We start from the raw sequence: 14,976 nt of genomic DNA, 5'->3' as shown, positions 1-14,976 counted from the left end.
TAATGAAACTTCAAAGCTTTTGCACAGCAAAGGAAACCATAAACAAGACGAAAAGACAACCCTCAGAATGGGAGAAAGTATTTGCAAACTAATCAACGGACAAAGGATTAATCTCTAAAATATATAAACAGCTCATTCAGCTCAATATTAAAAAAACAAACAACCCAATCCAAAAATGGGCAGAAGACCTAAATAGACATTTCTCCAAAGAAGACATACAGATGGCCAAGAAGCACATGAAAATATGCTCAGCATCACTAAATATTAGAGATATGCAAATCAAAACTACAATGAGGTATCACCTCACACCAGTTAGAATGGGCATCATCAGAAAATCTACAAACAACAAATGCTGGGGAGGGTGTGGAGAAAAGGGAACCCTCTTGCACTGTTGGTGGGAGTGTAAATTGATACAGCCACTATGGAGAACAATATGGAAGTTCCTTAAAAAACTAAAAATAGAACTACCATATCATCCAGCAATCCCACTACTGGGCCTATACCCAGAGAAAACCGTAATTCAAAAAGACACATGCACCCCAATGTTCATTGCAGCACTATTTGCAATAGCCAGGTCATGGAAGCAACCTAAATGCCCACTGCCAGATGAATGGATAAAGAAGTAGTGGTACATATATGCAATGGACTATTACTCAGCCATAAAAAGGAACGAAAGTGAGTCATTTGTTGAGACGTGGATGGATCTAGAGACTGTCATACAGAGTGAAGTAAGTCAGAAAGAGAAAAACAAATATCGTGTATTAATGCATGTATGTGGAACTTAGAAAAATAGTATAGATGAACCGGTTTGCAGGGCAGAAGTTGAGACACAGATGTAGAGAACAAACATATGGACACCAAGGGGGGAAAACTGCTGTGGGGTGGGTCTGGTGGTGTGCTGAATTGGGCGATTGAGATTGACATGTATACAGTGACGTGTATAAAATTGATGACTGATTAAAAAAAAAAAAAGAAAAGAAAAAATAATTTACAAAGACGTATCTAAAAAGGGTAGATCAGAAACATTTTCTTGAAACATCAAGAAAGTTGGAATTGTAGAAATAGTGAAAATAAAATTGAATTAATTGGTTTGATGTCACAATGAATTTGAGAAATTATTTCAGTGGTGTGTCCAGAAATTACTTGAGAAGTTGAGATTTGGGGAATTAGTTTTTGTTGCTGAGAATTTGATTATATGACTTTGGGAGCAAGTGTCAACAGTGAAGAGGATAAAAATACTCCCAGATGTTCAGAGATCAAGCAATCATGACACCAAAGGTTGGAAAGGGTATACCTATGGGTAATTTTTATAGCTGCATCTATCACTTTTGTATATGATGGTTTCTGGATTCCTTTCTTACTTAGGAAGACCTCCACACAGTAAGTCTTAAACTATTATCTCATGCCTTCTGTATTTTCACTTAATTTTTGTTATTTTCAGATATTAAGAATGGCTAGGGCTTCCCTGGTGGTGCAGTGGTTGAGAGTCTGCCTGCCAATGCAGGGGACATGGGTTCGAGCCCTGGTTTGGGAAGATCCCACATGCCACGGAGCAACTGGGCCCGTGAGCCACAATTACTGAGCCTGCGCGTCTGGAGCCTGTGCTCCGCAACAAGAGAGGCCGCGATAGTGAGAGGCCCATGCACCGCGATGAAGAGTGGCCCCCACTTGCCACAACTAGAGAAAGCCCTCACACAGAAACGAAGTCCCAACACAGCCACAAATAAATAAATAAATTAATTAATTAAAAAAAAAAAAGAAAAATTATAAGAATGGCTAAAGTTTATTTTTATATATGGTGTGAGGTCAAGATCTAACACAAATTATTTTTTCCTAATAGATTTCAGAACTCTTTAAAAATTGTGGTTCTTTAGATGGTGACTAATTACTATTTACCAAATTATTTTAAAATATATGTGCATTTATTCTTTACAAAGAATAATTTTTATTTAGGAAGAAAGGCAAATTATTCAAGAATATGTGATGAACTCTTCTTTCAGCATAACAACTTATCTCATGGGAAATTTACATACTTATGTTATTTCCTCAAATTTGGTTGAGACTTTTTACCCAGTCACTTGCAATTGAGAATAGTTGAGACATAATTCTGATGGCAGACAGACATCCACACATCTTGTCCTCAAAGTTGACAATAAAATATTGTTTGTAAATGATTACTTAAATTATAAGTTAAATGGTTTGAGCAAATTACAAGAACATTATAATTCTGCTTTTGGAAAAGATGGATTATCTTGCAGCAGACCAACTGTCCTAAAGGGAATAAGAGAAACCCATTGATAAGAAAAAAGTAATAAACAAACAAATTAATTATACTTGAAGGCATCAGAGATCTTCTAAGGTAACAAGGCCTTGAGAGAACACAATTCTAGGAAAAAGGGAGTTGTGGTAAAATATGGCATGACATTCTGTGGCAGTCCCTCAGGACATTTTCCAATTCAAGAACAGATCAAGAGGCTAATGATCTCAGCAAAGTCCTGCAGGAATGGTCTGATACTCAGAATCAGAGGAAAAAAGTCATGTAGCAATTTTTAAGACACAAAAGATAACAAACAGGTACTTGAGGGACCCGAATCACAGTGCAGTTTGGGTACACATCAGAGTTGCATAACACCCCAGGCTCAGATGGCACTACTAAAAGGCTATGTTTGAGGATCAGACATGACCCAGAGAGAGTAGAGATTAATCCGAAGTGTAATACAACTTTTAGTCATTTTTGTCTGGATTGAATTAAGGTGATTAGTCACTCTATCTTCCTAGCAAAGAGAAAAGTTAATTCTCTAGGTCAAAAGAAAGAATCACACTGCATAAGAGAGAATCAACTGACCTAAAGCCGAAAGAAAAGAAATAGAACTCTCCTGATGATCTAGCCTTCAGAATTTTTAGACACATCTTTAAAGTGGTTAAGGTTAGCCTGCTTACAAAAATAGAGAATAATACATTAAAATAGAAATGAAGGTAAATAACATCAGATAATTGAAATATGCCACAAAAAAAAAAAAATCCAAATGCACATTGTAGAACCAGAAAATACAATAACCAAAAGAAAGTGCTCAATAGATAGATTTAAAAGCAAGTTCATTGTAACAGAACAGAACATAAGTAAACTGAAAGACAGGTCAGAAAAATATCTGGATCGAAGCACAGATAAGGAAAGGATGCAAATAGGAAGAAAAAAAGTGTGAGATTGAGCTATAAGGGACACAGTGAAAAAATCTTTCATATTCTTAAATGAAGTCCCAGAAGAGGGGTGGAAAGAGGGAGAGAGAGAGAGTGAATAGGATTAAAGCAGTATTTAAGAATGTAGTAGCTGACAGGGTTCCAAAATTCACAAATGGATTCAAGAAGCTGTGCAAATATCAATCAGAATAAATACAAAGAAAACCAGAGGCAAAGAGAAATATCTTCCAAGAGAAGAAAAAATACCATGCTATCTTTAAAGAAACAAAAATAAAATTTCAAAACTAAATTTCAGAAATGTTGAAAATCAAAAGTTTATGGATGGCATCTTTAAGGTAAATTGTATAAAGAGCTCTATACCCGCCCCCCAAAAACGAAGTCAAAATAAAGACATGTTCTGCCAAATAAAAGCTGTAAGCCTTCAACATCAGCAGAACTGAACTAAAAGAAAGTCCAAAGAGAGTCATTCAGGAGGAAAGAAAATAATACCAGACCAAAATACTGCAGGAAGGAAGGAATTAAAGAGCAACATAAAAGGTAAATATGAGTATAAATATAAATAAATATTGATTGTTAAAAAACTATTAATAAAATTAGTATGTTGAATTTAACATAAATATAGAATTAAAGAATGTTGTAATATTGGAGAGATAGGAAAAGTGATAATATTAATTTTTAACTAAAGATGCCTTCTCTTTATGATACATAAATAGATAATAGTAAAAAAAAAGATATTTGTCAATATAAAAAAGGAAAAAAATTGAATAACAACAAGGACATCAACTTTATATGACCTTCAGCCATTACTAATTTTGCAATGATTGAAGAATATACATGGCTTCTTTGAGCCTAATAATTCATATCTGTAGCAACCTCTGTAGGGATTTGAATTTTTATTCTAGTCTAATAAAACTTTTCTATAAATATGCTTTTATTAGACATCTTTGAACGTTTAAATTTGACAAGCACTTACATTTTCTCATATATAACATCAATTAAGGATTTTTTTCCTCCTGAAGTCTATTTTAACCAAGAGAATTATTTTTTGATCCAATAGGTTCACTTTTTACATCTTTTAAGCTGCATTTTTATCTTTATTAGAATGAATAGCTAAAAATGATCCTATTATCACAAGTTTTCAGAAAATCTAACAATTGATAACTAGAGGGATATTATATTAATTTACTTGCTATCAGCTTTTGGTATAACTATTTCTTTAGTATTTTACCTCTTATTAAAGTAAGGAAAAGCAAAGCTGGGTAATGGGGCTTTCAATAATTTTCTCTCTGAAGCCAATGGTAAAGACAAGTGTGGTAATTTTTCCAGCTTTTAAAAACTCACAGACTCAACTCGATATTTTCCCCAAAATCATATCTTTGATATTGAACAATGTCAATTTTACTGTAGTATACTGTATTATTTTATCAGATTGATTCTCCAGAGAAACAAATTTAGTATTATTCAGAAACTTCTTAATATTTCCAATTAAATAAGGTTGTTTTAAAACAAGCTTGTTATTATGTGAAACACTGTACACCAGTGTTTGAGGTAAAGAAAGACTATTAATAAGTGTAGGATTATTAATGAGTATTTACCATTTAAATGAATTTGGGTAATAAATTTCACACATTTTTTTTACCCATAGCCCAAATCAGAATATAGCCAGGTATGTAAACATACACATATATTCCCGAATTTACTAATCTAGCAAATGAAGAGCAGCAAGTAAAAGATAATATTTCTAGAACAGCCACAAAAAAATAGATGCTATTCAAAATATATTCCATTGTGTGATTATTTACACACAAAATTTGGGCCACTGGGGTCAGTTTGTTGATATTGTTGTTTTCAAAATATTAGCCCAGAATTTGTATGGTCTGCTTATAAGAAGGATATATTTGAGCATAGTAGACAAATGCTTCTACTGCAAAAACTAGGAAGAGGTAGGTAAAATTACATGTGTGTATAAAATTATATGAAAATATATTAATGATTAAAATTATAAGTGGTAATTTACACAGAAATGTATATATATTTAATAAGTGTGTGTATATTTTTATTTATGTTTAAACACTTCAGAGATCTGTGGAAGCAAAGAGAGTAAGTAGATTACTTGATATTAATTAATATTAATCAAAAAGGGCACATCTGAGAAACTGAAGATTAGAATCTGCTAGATTCTAATTTAAAAATCTGAGGGTATGACATGAGAAACAAAAATGAGCCAGATGTGCAATGGGTATGATTACAACATCAACCAAGCCCTGCCTAATGAATTCATGATTGGATTGAAGTGATGAGCCTCTCAGCAAAATTCAAGCAAGATAAAATATAACTAAATATAGATTATATTTAATTAAATTATTGTCAGGTTATAATTAAATATAGGTGTATAAAGTTAAAGAGTGGAAAATTATATTCAAAGAGAAGATCTTGAAATTGAAAGCATCTAGAAAGAATAAAATATCATTATTACTTTAAGAGTAAAATTAAAACTGACAGTTAACATTAAAAAGAAATTATAGAAGCCAGAAGAAACATTTTAAAAAATCTTTATAATGAGTAAAGAAAAATTTTTCAACCTAAAATCCTTCAACATTTTTGAAAAAATGAGCTCCAAATTATGTGTGTTTGTGTCAGCACAAACACACACACAAAATTGATAGAATTTGTCAGTAAACCTGTACTAAAAGAAATACTAAAGAGAATTCTTCAGGATGAAGAGAAAATGATTCCAGGGCTTCCCTGGTGGTGCAATGGTTGAGAATCCACCTGCCAATGCAAGGGGCACAGGTTTGTGCCCTGGCCCAGTTACCACTGGGCAACTATGCCCATGCACCACAACTACTTAATCTGCACTCTCGAGCTCATGTGCCACAACTACTGAAGCCCACACGCCTAGACCCTGTGATCTGCAACAGGAGAAGCCACTGCAATGAGAAGCCCATGCACCGCAACAAAGAGTAGACCCCCACTCACCGCAACTAGAGAAAACCCCGTGAGCAGGAATGAAGACCCAACGCAAACAAAAATAAATAAAATAAAATAAACTTATTTTTTAAAAAAGAGAGAATGACTTCAGATAGACTTTAAAAGAAATGATGATATTGAAAAATATATATTTGTGGATAATTATCAAAACAGATCACTGTTTAAAACTATAATATTAATAGGGACTTCCCTGGTGGCACAGTGATTAAGAAGTTTCCTGCTAATGCGGGGGACATGGGTTCGAGCCCAGGTCTGGGAAGATCCCACATGCTGTGGAGCAACTAAGCCCGTGTGCCACAACTACTGAGCCTGTGCTCTAGACCCCATGAGCCACAACTACTGAAGCCTGCATGCCACAACTACTGAGCCTGCATGCCACAACCACTGAAGCCCGTGTGTCTAGAGCCCATGCTCCACAACAAAGAGAAACCACCGTAGTGAGAAGCCTGTGCACCGCAACAAAGAGTAGCCCCCGCTCACTGCAACTAGAGAAAGCCTGCACCCAGTAACGAAGACCCAATGCAGCCAAAAATAAATTTATCAAAAAAGCTATAATATTAATAATATTAATAACAATAGTCTAATGTATACCTGTAACTATATGTGAAATTAAAATACCTATTAATTATAGCCCAAAATCAAGGGTGAAAACAAAGCTAAAATATTTTCATATCTTTCCATTTTTCACAAAATGTTTAGAATAAAAATCTCAAGCAGCCACTACGAAGTCTACTGTCAATTATAGAGTATACTAGAAAATTATAAATTAGTATATAACTAACAAGATAATAGGAAAAATGAAATTCTTTAAAAGAAAATCTTGATTAATCCAAAATAAAGAAAAAGCAAAATAGAAACAACAAAGACAAGCAGCAAGTAGAAACCAAAAGAAAGCTAATAGATTTAAACTAAATACAGCAATGATTACACAATATGTAAACAGAGCAAATATTCCAAGTATTATAGAAAAGTAACTTTTAGTAGGAAAGTAAAACAAAGTCTATGTTTCTTAACAGCAGATGACATAAGTTAGAGTATGGAAAATCATGTAGCATGCAAAAATGGATCAGGAAAAAGCTGATGTACCTATCTTATTAGATGAAGAATGACGAGTCATACCATTGTAAAGAAGGCATTTCACATTATAGTCTTAAATCATGAGTCAGATAAAATAATTATAAATTGATACATTCCCAGTAACAATTTTATAAAGGAAAATTGACAGAACTAAAAAAAAAAAGAATTAGAAAATATGTATTCCACAGGAAGTCAAACAGGTTTCTGCCCAAGGCTCAAATCAGCATGATTGAACATAGTAGATACTTCCAATATTATTGGAGCATGGGGTGTCTGTAAGAAACAAAGGGATTGAGCAGTGTCTCTTAGAAACTCCAACAAAGACTTCTGTTGTTCAGAGCCTCCTTAAATTCATTTCTTCTGGTAACCTTCTGACTAGAAGCTAATAGAATCCCAGATATGATATGGGATTTCTCCAGAAACCAAACATCTCAAACAATACCTTTGGAGCTGTCAAAGACAATGCATTTTTTGTTGTTGAAATAATGTTTCTCTTAACTCCAACTGAAGTTATGTAAGAAGTTTACCATTTTTGCTGGGACCTGTACTTTGGTCAGGCTAATCAGCATGAGCATTCAACAGACCCTATGAAGTTTCTTCACAATCCTCAGTCCACTTTATCCATACTTATGCAAATGACCTCAGATCCCCTACTGTGAATTTCACCAAGAGATTTTTGGTCCTGTCACTTGGAATCATAATCATCTCTCTTACTTAACACTCATTTTAATAATCATGGGTTCTGAAGGGCCTGAAGTTTCTTCTTTTATAACATCATCAAAATTCAAAGTCAGGCTAAATTAATACATTAAAATCCTTTAACGTTTTGAGTTGTTGTTGGGACAGCTAGATTACTAATGTCTTATAGCAATCTATTAAAATTTTAGTAACTTCAACAATGTCCAGATGGCTAATTAGCAATAAAATGAAAAAAAGAGAAGATAAATGAGTAATATTAAACACTTTCTCATCATTCATCCCCATTGGTTGGAGCTCTACAAGGAGACTGGCAAAAACATCCCCACATTACTCTCCCTACTGCATGCCCCTGCTCCTAACAACAGAGTCTCATAAGGAGCTGAGAATCTCTTTTATCAAAGCATCGAGTATTACTTGGGTCAAAGGCATAGAATTATGGGAAACTTTGTTAACATCGTATAAAAAGTCCAACGTTGATTGCATTCTCAATATTTTACCAGCCTTACAAAAAGAATCTATAAGTATCAAAAGGGATAATAGGAAAATTAACTTGTCAAGGCCTATGTTTGAACTCCATCTTTATTCCACTCAGTTGGGAGTTTGTCCACTTACCCATATTTCTGAAAAAGCTGCATCTAACTGTGGACCCTGAGAAAGACTGAACAAGCCCTTCCAACTGACAGTATCTCAATCAATAGAAGTTGCTTCTTTATCACTAATTTATAAAATCTATTTCAAAAGAGGCTCAGTAAAATATCTCAGCAGGGGGTTGCCCAGGGAGACCACAAAGTAATTTAACTATTGACTGAATATTCCTATATTCCTATAATTCCCATATTCCTGATTCTGTGCACATGTACACCATACTGTATTTTTATTGATTATCAGTCAGACAGATTGCATTCTGGTCAAAAGTGGTATCTGCCCCTTTAAGGTCACATCTCTCCCCTTTCTAGACTGAACCATCAGCGGTAACAAGGTGGCTCTGGAAGCCTGGAGCTATTTTTCTTTTACTTTCCATTTCACCAAAACAGACAGAAGCAGCTAACATACAGTATTATTTGCTCACCTTCTATATGCCTGATTTTTTTCTAATACATTAACCATCTCCCAGCCATGAATTTGCCACCTGCAAGTACCACTAATATGCTTCCATCAGTAATCACAGTTGTTGAGCAGCCTCAAATCAAGGGCAACCAGGAAGCCATTCTGCCAACAAAGTTTCTCAACCACCTCTTTCCTCTTTTCTCTTTCTCACAAACAAATCCCTCCCCATCATCTTAATTAGAGTTAAGGGTTATTTCAGTTTATCCCCCTCACAGCGTGAACTGCAACCCATCCATTAGGATTGGATAATTCAAAGGACTCGCACTCCACACAATATACTTGCATAAAGTTTTAATAAAGGCCAAGGATATACGATAGTGGGTAAAAAGAAAGTGCAGACATCATAGAACACTCCAAAAATTCATAGGGGCAGCTCCCCACTGTTCTTTATTAGTCACATAGGCTCACCTCATTTTTGGATTATGAACCACAAAGTAATGAGCAATGCATCCCAGTTTCAGAAACACCGAGACACAGTTTCACAGAAGGGCCTTCATATCTCAATGATCATGTAGTGAAAACCAGTCCATCACTAAACAATGCTGACAAGATAGTACAAAGTGCCTCTAGGAGAGTTTTGACTTTAAAGGTTGCATTAAAAACACTAGCTAGCCATATTCTGATTTTGGCTAAGGGTCAGTTCCAGATTCCAGGCATTCTTGGGGATTAAACATAGAGCTGCCTCAATCTAGACAATTCCATGCTTACATGTGTGTTAATTGCATGCTAACTTTATGAGAATATACCACTTTGTTTTCCACATTGGCTGTATACTTTTACATTCTCATTAACGATATAGAATATTCAGTTCCTTCACATGTTCACCCATACTTTGTAATATAATTTTTTTCTTTTAAAAAAAATTTAGGCACTGTAGTAGTTTTGTAGTGGTATTTCACAGTGGAATAAATTTACATTTCCCAATGATGAATGATGATGATGAGTCTTCTTACGTGCTTGTTTGCAATCCAAACATTTTCTTTGCTAAAAAGTCTATTCAAGTTATTTACCCAAATATTTTTTACTAGGTTGTTTTCCTGATATTGGGTTTCAAGAGATATTTTTCTTTTTATTTTTAAAAGAATGTATTCCTGATACGAGTCATTGATAAGATATATGTTGACAAATATTTTCTTCCAATTGTGACCTTATAAACAATTTCTTAAAGTCTTTCAAAGAGCAGGAGTGTTTGGTTTTGGCAAAGTCCAATTTATTAATTATCTTCTTTTATGGTTTATTTTATGGTGGCACTTCCTATCAAAGAAGTATGTGGTAACTCAAATCACAAAGATTTTCTCTTATATTTTCTTCTAGAAATTTTTTTACCTTTAGTTTTACATTAAAGTCTATGAGCAATTTTTATCAGCTTATTTGAGAAATAATTTACATATGATCCATTTTGAATTAACATATGTTTATGGTGCAAAGAATGATTCAATATATGCATATGTAGTGCAAATTATGGTTATAATTATGGGACGATTTTGCACATGGTTGTCCAACTTTTTAAGTACTATTTGTTGAAGACTGTCCATTTTCCATTGACATACGTTACACCTTTGTTGGAAATCAATTGACCACATACATGTGGATATATTTTTGGATTATCTATCTCAGGGTTTACTAAACTATGACCCATGGGCCAGTTATGGCCTGCCCCTGGTTTTTGCCAGTAAAGTTGATTAGAACAAAACCATTCTCATTTGTTTACATAATAACTATGATTGTTTTCATGATACCATGTCAGAGTTGAATTGTGAAAGAGACTTTGGCCTGCAAAATCTAAAATATTTTTTATCTGACCCTTTACAGGAAAAGTTTGCCAGCCCTCTTCTAAGACCTTTTTAAAAACTTTTCAAACTGCCTTGATAGTGACTTTTTAGTGAATGTAAATAGTAATATTTTGAGTAATAATTTGAGTCCTCAAACTTTATTCTTCTTTCACAAAATTATTTCACATATTCTTGACCTTTCTATGTGCATTTTTAAATCAGCCTGTTGAATTCTACAACAAAAATCCTGCTGTGACTTTGACTGGGTTTGCAATGAATTTGTATATCAATTTAGAGCAACTTGACATGTTGACAATATTCTGTTTTCTGATCCATGAATACAGTATATAGATTCACTTTTTTAGGTATTTAATAACAATTGACAATATTTCATATTTAGAGAACATACACCTTGCAAGTATTTTGTTAGATTTATGCATAAGTATTCTATATTTATGGGTATTATTATAATGAATAATATTTTATAGATCAATTTCCTATAGTTCCTTGCGAGTATATAAAAATGAATATTAATCTAGTATTCTCTAGCCTTGCTAACTCAGTCTCATTAACTTTTGTGTAGATTCTTTATTCTTACATGTAGAAAATCATATTTTCTGTGGCTATAGACATTTTTATTTATTTCTTTCAAATCTCTATGCTCCTGTGTTTTCTTGCCTTACTTCACTGGCTAGGAACTCCACTACACTATTAAGTAGAGTGAAAGAAGATATCTTTGCTTTGTTCCTGATATACTGAATATGTTTTTAGACTTTCATCATTTAAATATAATATTAGCTGGAATTGTTTTTGTAAATAGCTTTTATCAAGTTAATTCCCTTTAATTCTTAATTTGTTAAGAGTCTGTTATCATAACTCAATGTTGAATATGTCAAAAAAATTGTCTGCTTCTATTGATGCAACCATATGTTTTCTTTTTTTTCTTCTCTTTAGCATGTTGGTGATTACATAAACATTATAGTCAAATATTTAACCTATTCTATATTTCTGCTTATTCTACCTGCTTGGTCATGATATATTATATTGTTAAATATTGCTGGATTGGATTTACTATTTTTGTTTGAATATTTTTGTGCCTATGTTCATGAGTGATATTGTTTTGCAATCAGGAGATTGGTTACCTTTGAATATTAATGAGTGGGATAAGGCACAAAGAAGTCCTCTGAGGTGCTGGTACTGTTTTATATCTTGATCTTGGTGGTAGATACATTGCTGTGTTTTCTTCATGGAGCTCCAGTCTTACGGTCTTTGTACTTTGCTTATGTTATACACCAACATATATTGTGAAAAATATTGATCTAAGGCATCCATTTTGGGAATAACTTTTCATTTTCACCAGGATACTGCACAACCTCAAAAGCCACTCTACCCAAGACCATGGCCTTTCTGCCCTTTCAGATTCAAAGCTACTAGGCCTAGGACTTTACTTTCATTAAAGTTTCTTTAACTTAGACACACCTCCCAATATTCTACATATCTAGAAATCCTCTTCTTAACAGGCTATCTAGCTTTTATGGAATCATATTGGATTTTCTTCTTTCCATAGTAGCCAGAAGCCAGGCCTTGTGACTATGGCTTTTGTTGATAGATCTATAGAAACACTAAGATAATCAGCCAGAAGGATACTGTCTCTCTCTCTTTTAAGTACAGACAATTCCTGTAAGTTATGTGCCCCTTCCTAGAGCTCACTTAATTAGTCCAGACCAACATTGACTCATTTCAGAGGACTAAAAGTTCAACCAGCAGATACAAGATCTATCTGCAGTGTAGAATCCCGAGAGGCAACAGAAGAGTCCTTATCATTCTAAGTGTCTCCTCATCTACCAGGAAAAATGTTGTTATTCGCATTTAATTTATTACTATTATCTTTTTTAAAACTTAAGCTTAGACGAAGAAATTATGTCCAACATTTCAGTTATCCTTGATCATTGATAAAGTCATAAGCCTTTTAATTGTATATATTTTCATACGGTTAAATGTCCTTAGTGTTTAATCACTTCTGCTCTGATCCAACATCTCAACGACAGGCTTCCATCCAACTTTTTCTATTACATATGCAAGAACACCTGTTTCATGACTAAGAATTTTATTTACAGATGCACTAAAAATTTCCTTCAACTTTTTGCCAAGAAGCAGACCCATGCTGAGAACGCTGCCCCTCTCAAGGGAAAGTTGTTTATTCTTTTAGATTTGGAGGAAAGGAATCTGTGGTCTCCTGCATCCTCATTGGTGATGGTCTCTCCAATCATATTATGTATCTTTACCCCTCCTAATCACCATTTTTTATCCATTATACAATTAGCCATCACTCATTGTTCACAATATTTTTGTTTCAAGATGAAATTGTAATTACGTGAATCAATTCTATCTGTCATTTCCTTGACCTTCTCAATCCCAGACACTTTAGCTCAACTACATATTATCTTCCCAATTTCCCTATCGTGTGCTGACATTTTTTATTATCCAAAATCATTGTACTTCTGAAATTATGAAACAGTAAACTCTAGAATTATAAATCTCTTTCCTTGTATCCCTAATGCTCATTTACTCTTATTTATCCATGTCCTTTTCTTAGGTGTGCAGGCTTGTCCAGTGTTGATGTGGTCAGCATGGGAACTACATTTCCCAGAATCTCCTTTTCTTTATGGTACTGGGTTAGAGTTGACATGAGGAGAAACTTGAGTGGGATTTAGAAGATAGATTTGAAGCTGTAGACCTTACTTGTAGAAGATCATTGCCATTAGACATGTTGATGGACTGATAGAGACCTTCATCTTATTTACTCTTTCACTACTTTAACTGCTGGTCCTGATGATCAACAGCTGTGCCAGGCTCACCACCAAAGTGCAATAACTACACAGAGGCAAAAGTAATGACTAATGATGCTAGTTTTCCTGAGACTGAGGAGGCTCCTCAGAAATGAGACTTTAGTGCTAAAACCAGAACAGTCTCTGGAAAATTGGATGGCATGGTCACCCCAGAAATGTTTTCTCATTGACCTTGGTATAGCTTGCTTAAAAACTATGATCTTAGTGAATTAGGCTTATCTCTTCAGTTAATAAATAAAGATCATTATACTTGATTAATGATGCTAAATTTGGGATTTTCTCTGAGAGGCTCACGTAATGTTATAGAAAAGGTATTGGCACTAAATATAGATATTTTTAAACAATTCAGTGCATATAAATTTAGTTATGGGAATTATTATTGTAGAACATAATGAATATATTCCAAAATTTAGAATAATTAGAAAAAATAATCATAATATAGAAAGTATAAAGAATGAGGTAATGTGGAAAAAGAAAACAAATTGTGTACTAATCTTAAAAATTAACAAGTGGATAAGTGTGTTTTGTAAGTATATTTTATAAAGGCAGAAAGGTAACTACTAAAGGAAATTGAATGAGGAAACACTGAGAAAGAAACCAAAGCAAAAATAAATGGGAAACAATAAAACCCATACCATATATTAGAAAATATGAAATACAAAAGCAGTAAAAGCAAGAATTCACATAATAAAATAAAGAAGCAGAATCTAAACAAAGAAATGTCTGTATAAATGTAGATGGAATAAACTTACCTATTGAATCAATAAAAAAGACCCATCTTTGCATTATATAATATAAGATAGTGATTTGGAAGTTTGAAATTACAAGGATGGATGAGAAGATCATGATAATACTAAAAAAAGAAGTTAGATTTTTTTCATATAAGTATCAGACAAGTATAAATTCAAGGTAACAAGTGTTAAATGAAACACAGAAAGGTACGAAAAGTGTAATCCATAAGGGTAATTTGATATCATGAATGCTTAAAAGCCAAATATCCTAGTATGAATATACATCATGAAAAATCTACATAAACTATACAAAGAAACCAAAGGAAACTCAGTATTAGTATAGACTTTTGCTCATCACTGTCAAACTTTGCTTTAGTAGAAAAGAAGTTAATAAAATATAAAGAATCTGAATATAATAATTATTAGTATTGAACCAACAGGGAAATTTTAAACCCTATTTTATATTGGAATAATACTTTTTAGGGACAAAAGGAAGATTGATTTACCAAATGTGACCACATGTTACACACATTTCAAAAGGTAATTTACATA

Source organism: Eschrichtius robustus, chromosome 18, assembly GCF_028021215.1.
Source record: "Eschrichtius robustus isolate mEscRob2 chromosome 18, mEscRob2.pri, whole genome shotgun sequence".
NCBI classification, from domain to species: domain Eukaryota; kingdom Metazoa; phylum Chordata; class Mammalia; order Artiodactyla; family Eschrichtiidae; genus Eschrichtius; species Eschrichtius robustus.
Note: the sequence above shows the minus strand (reverse complement) of the source record.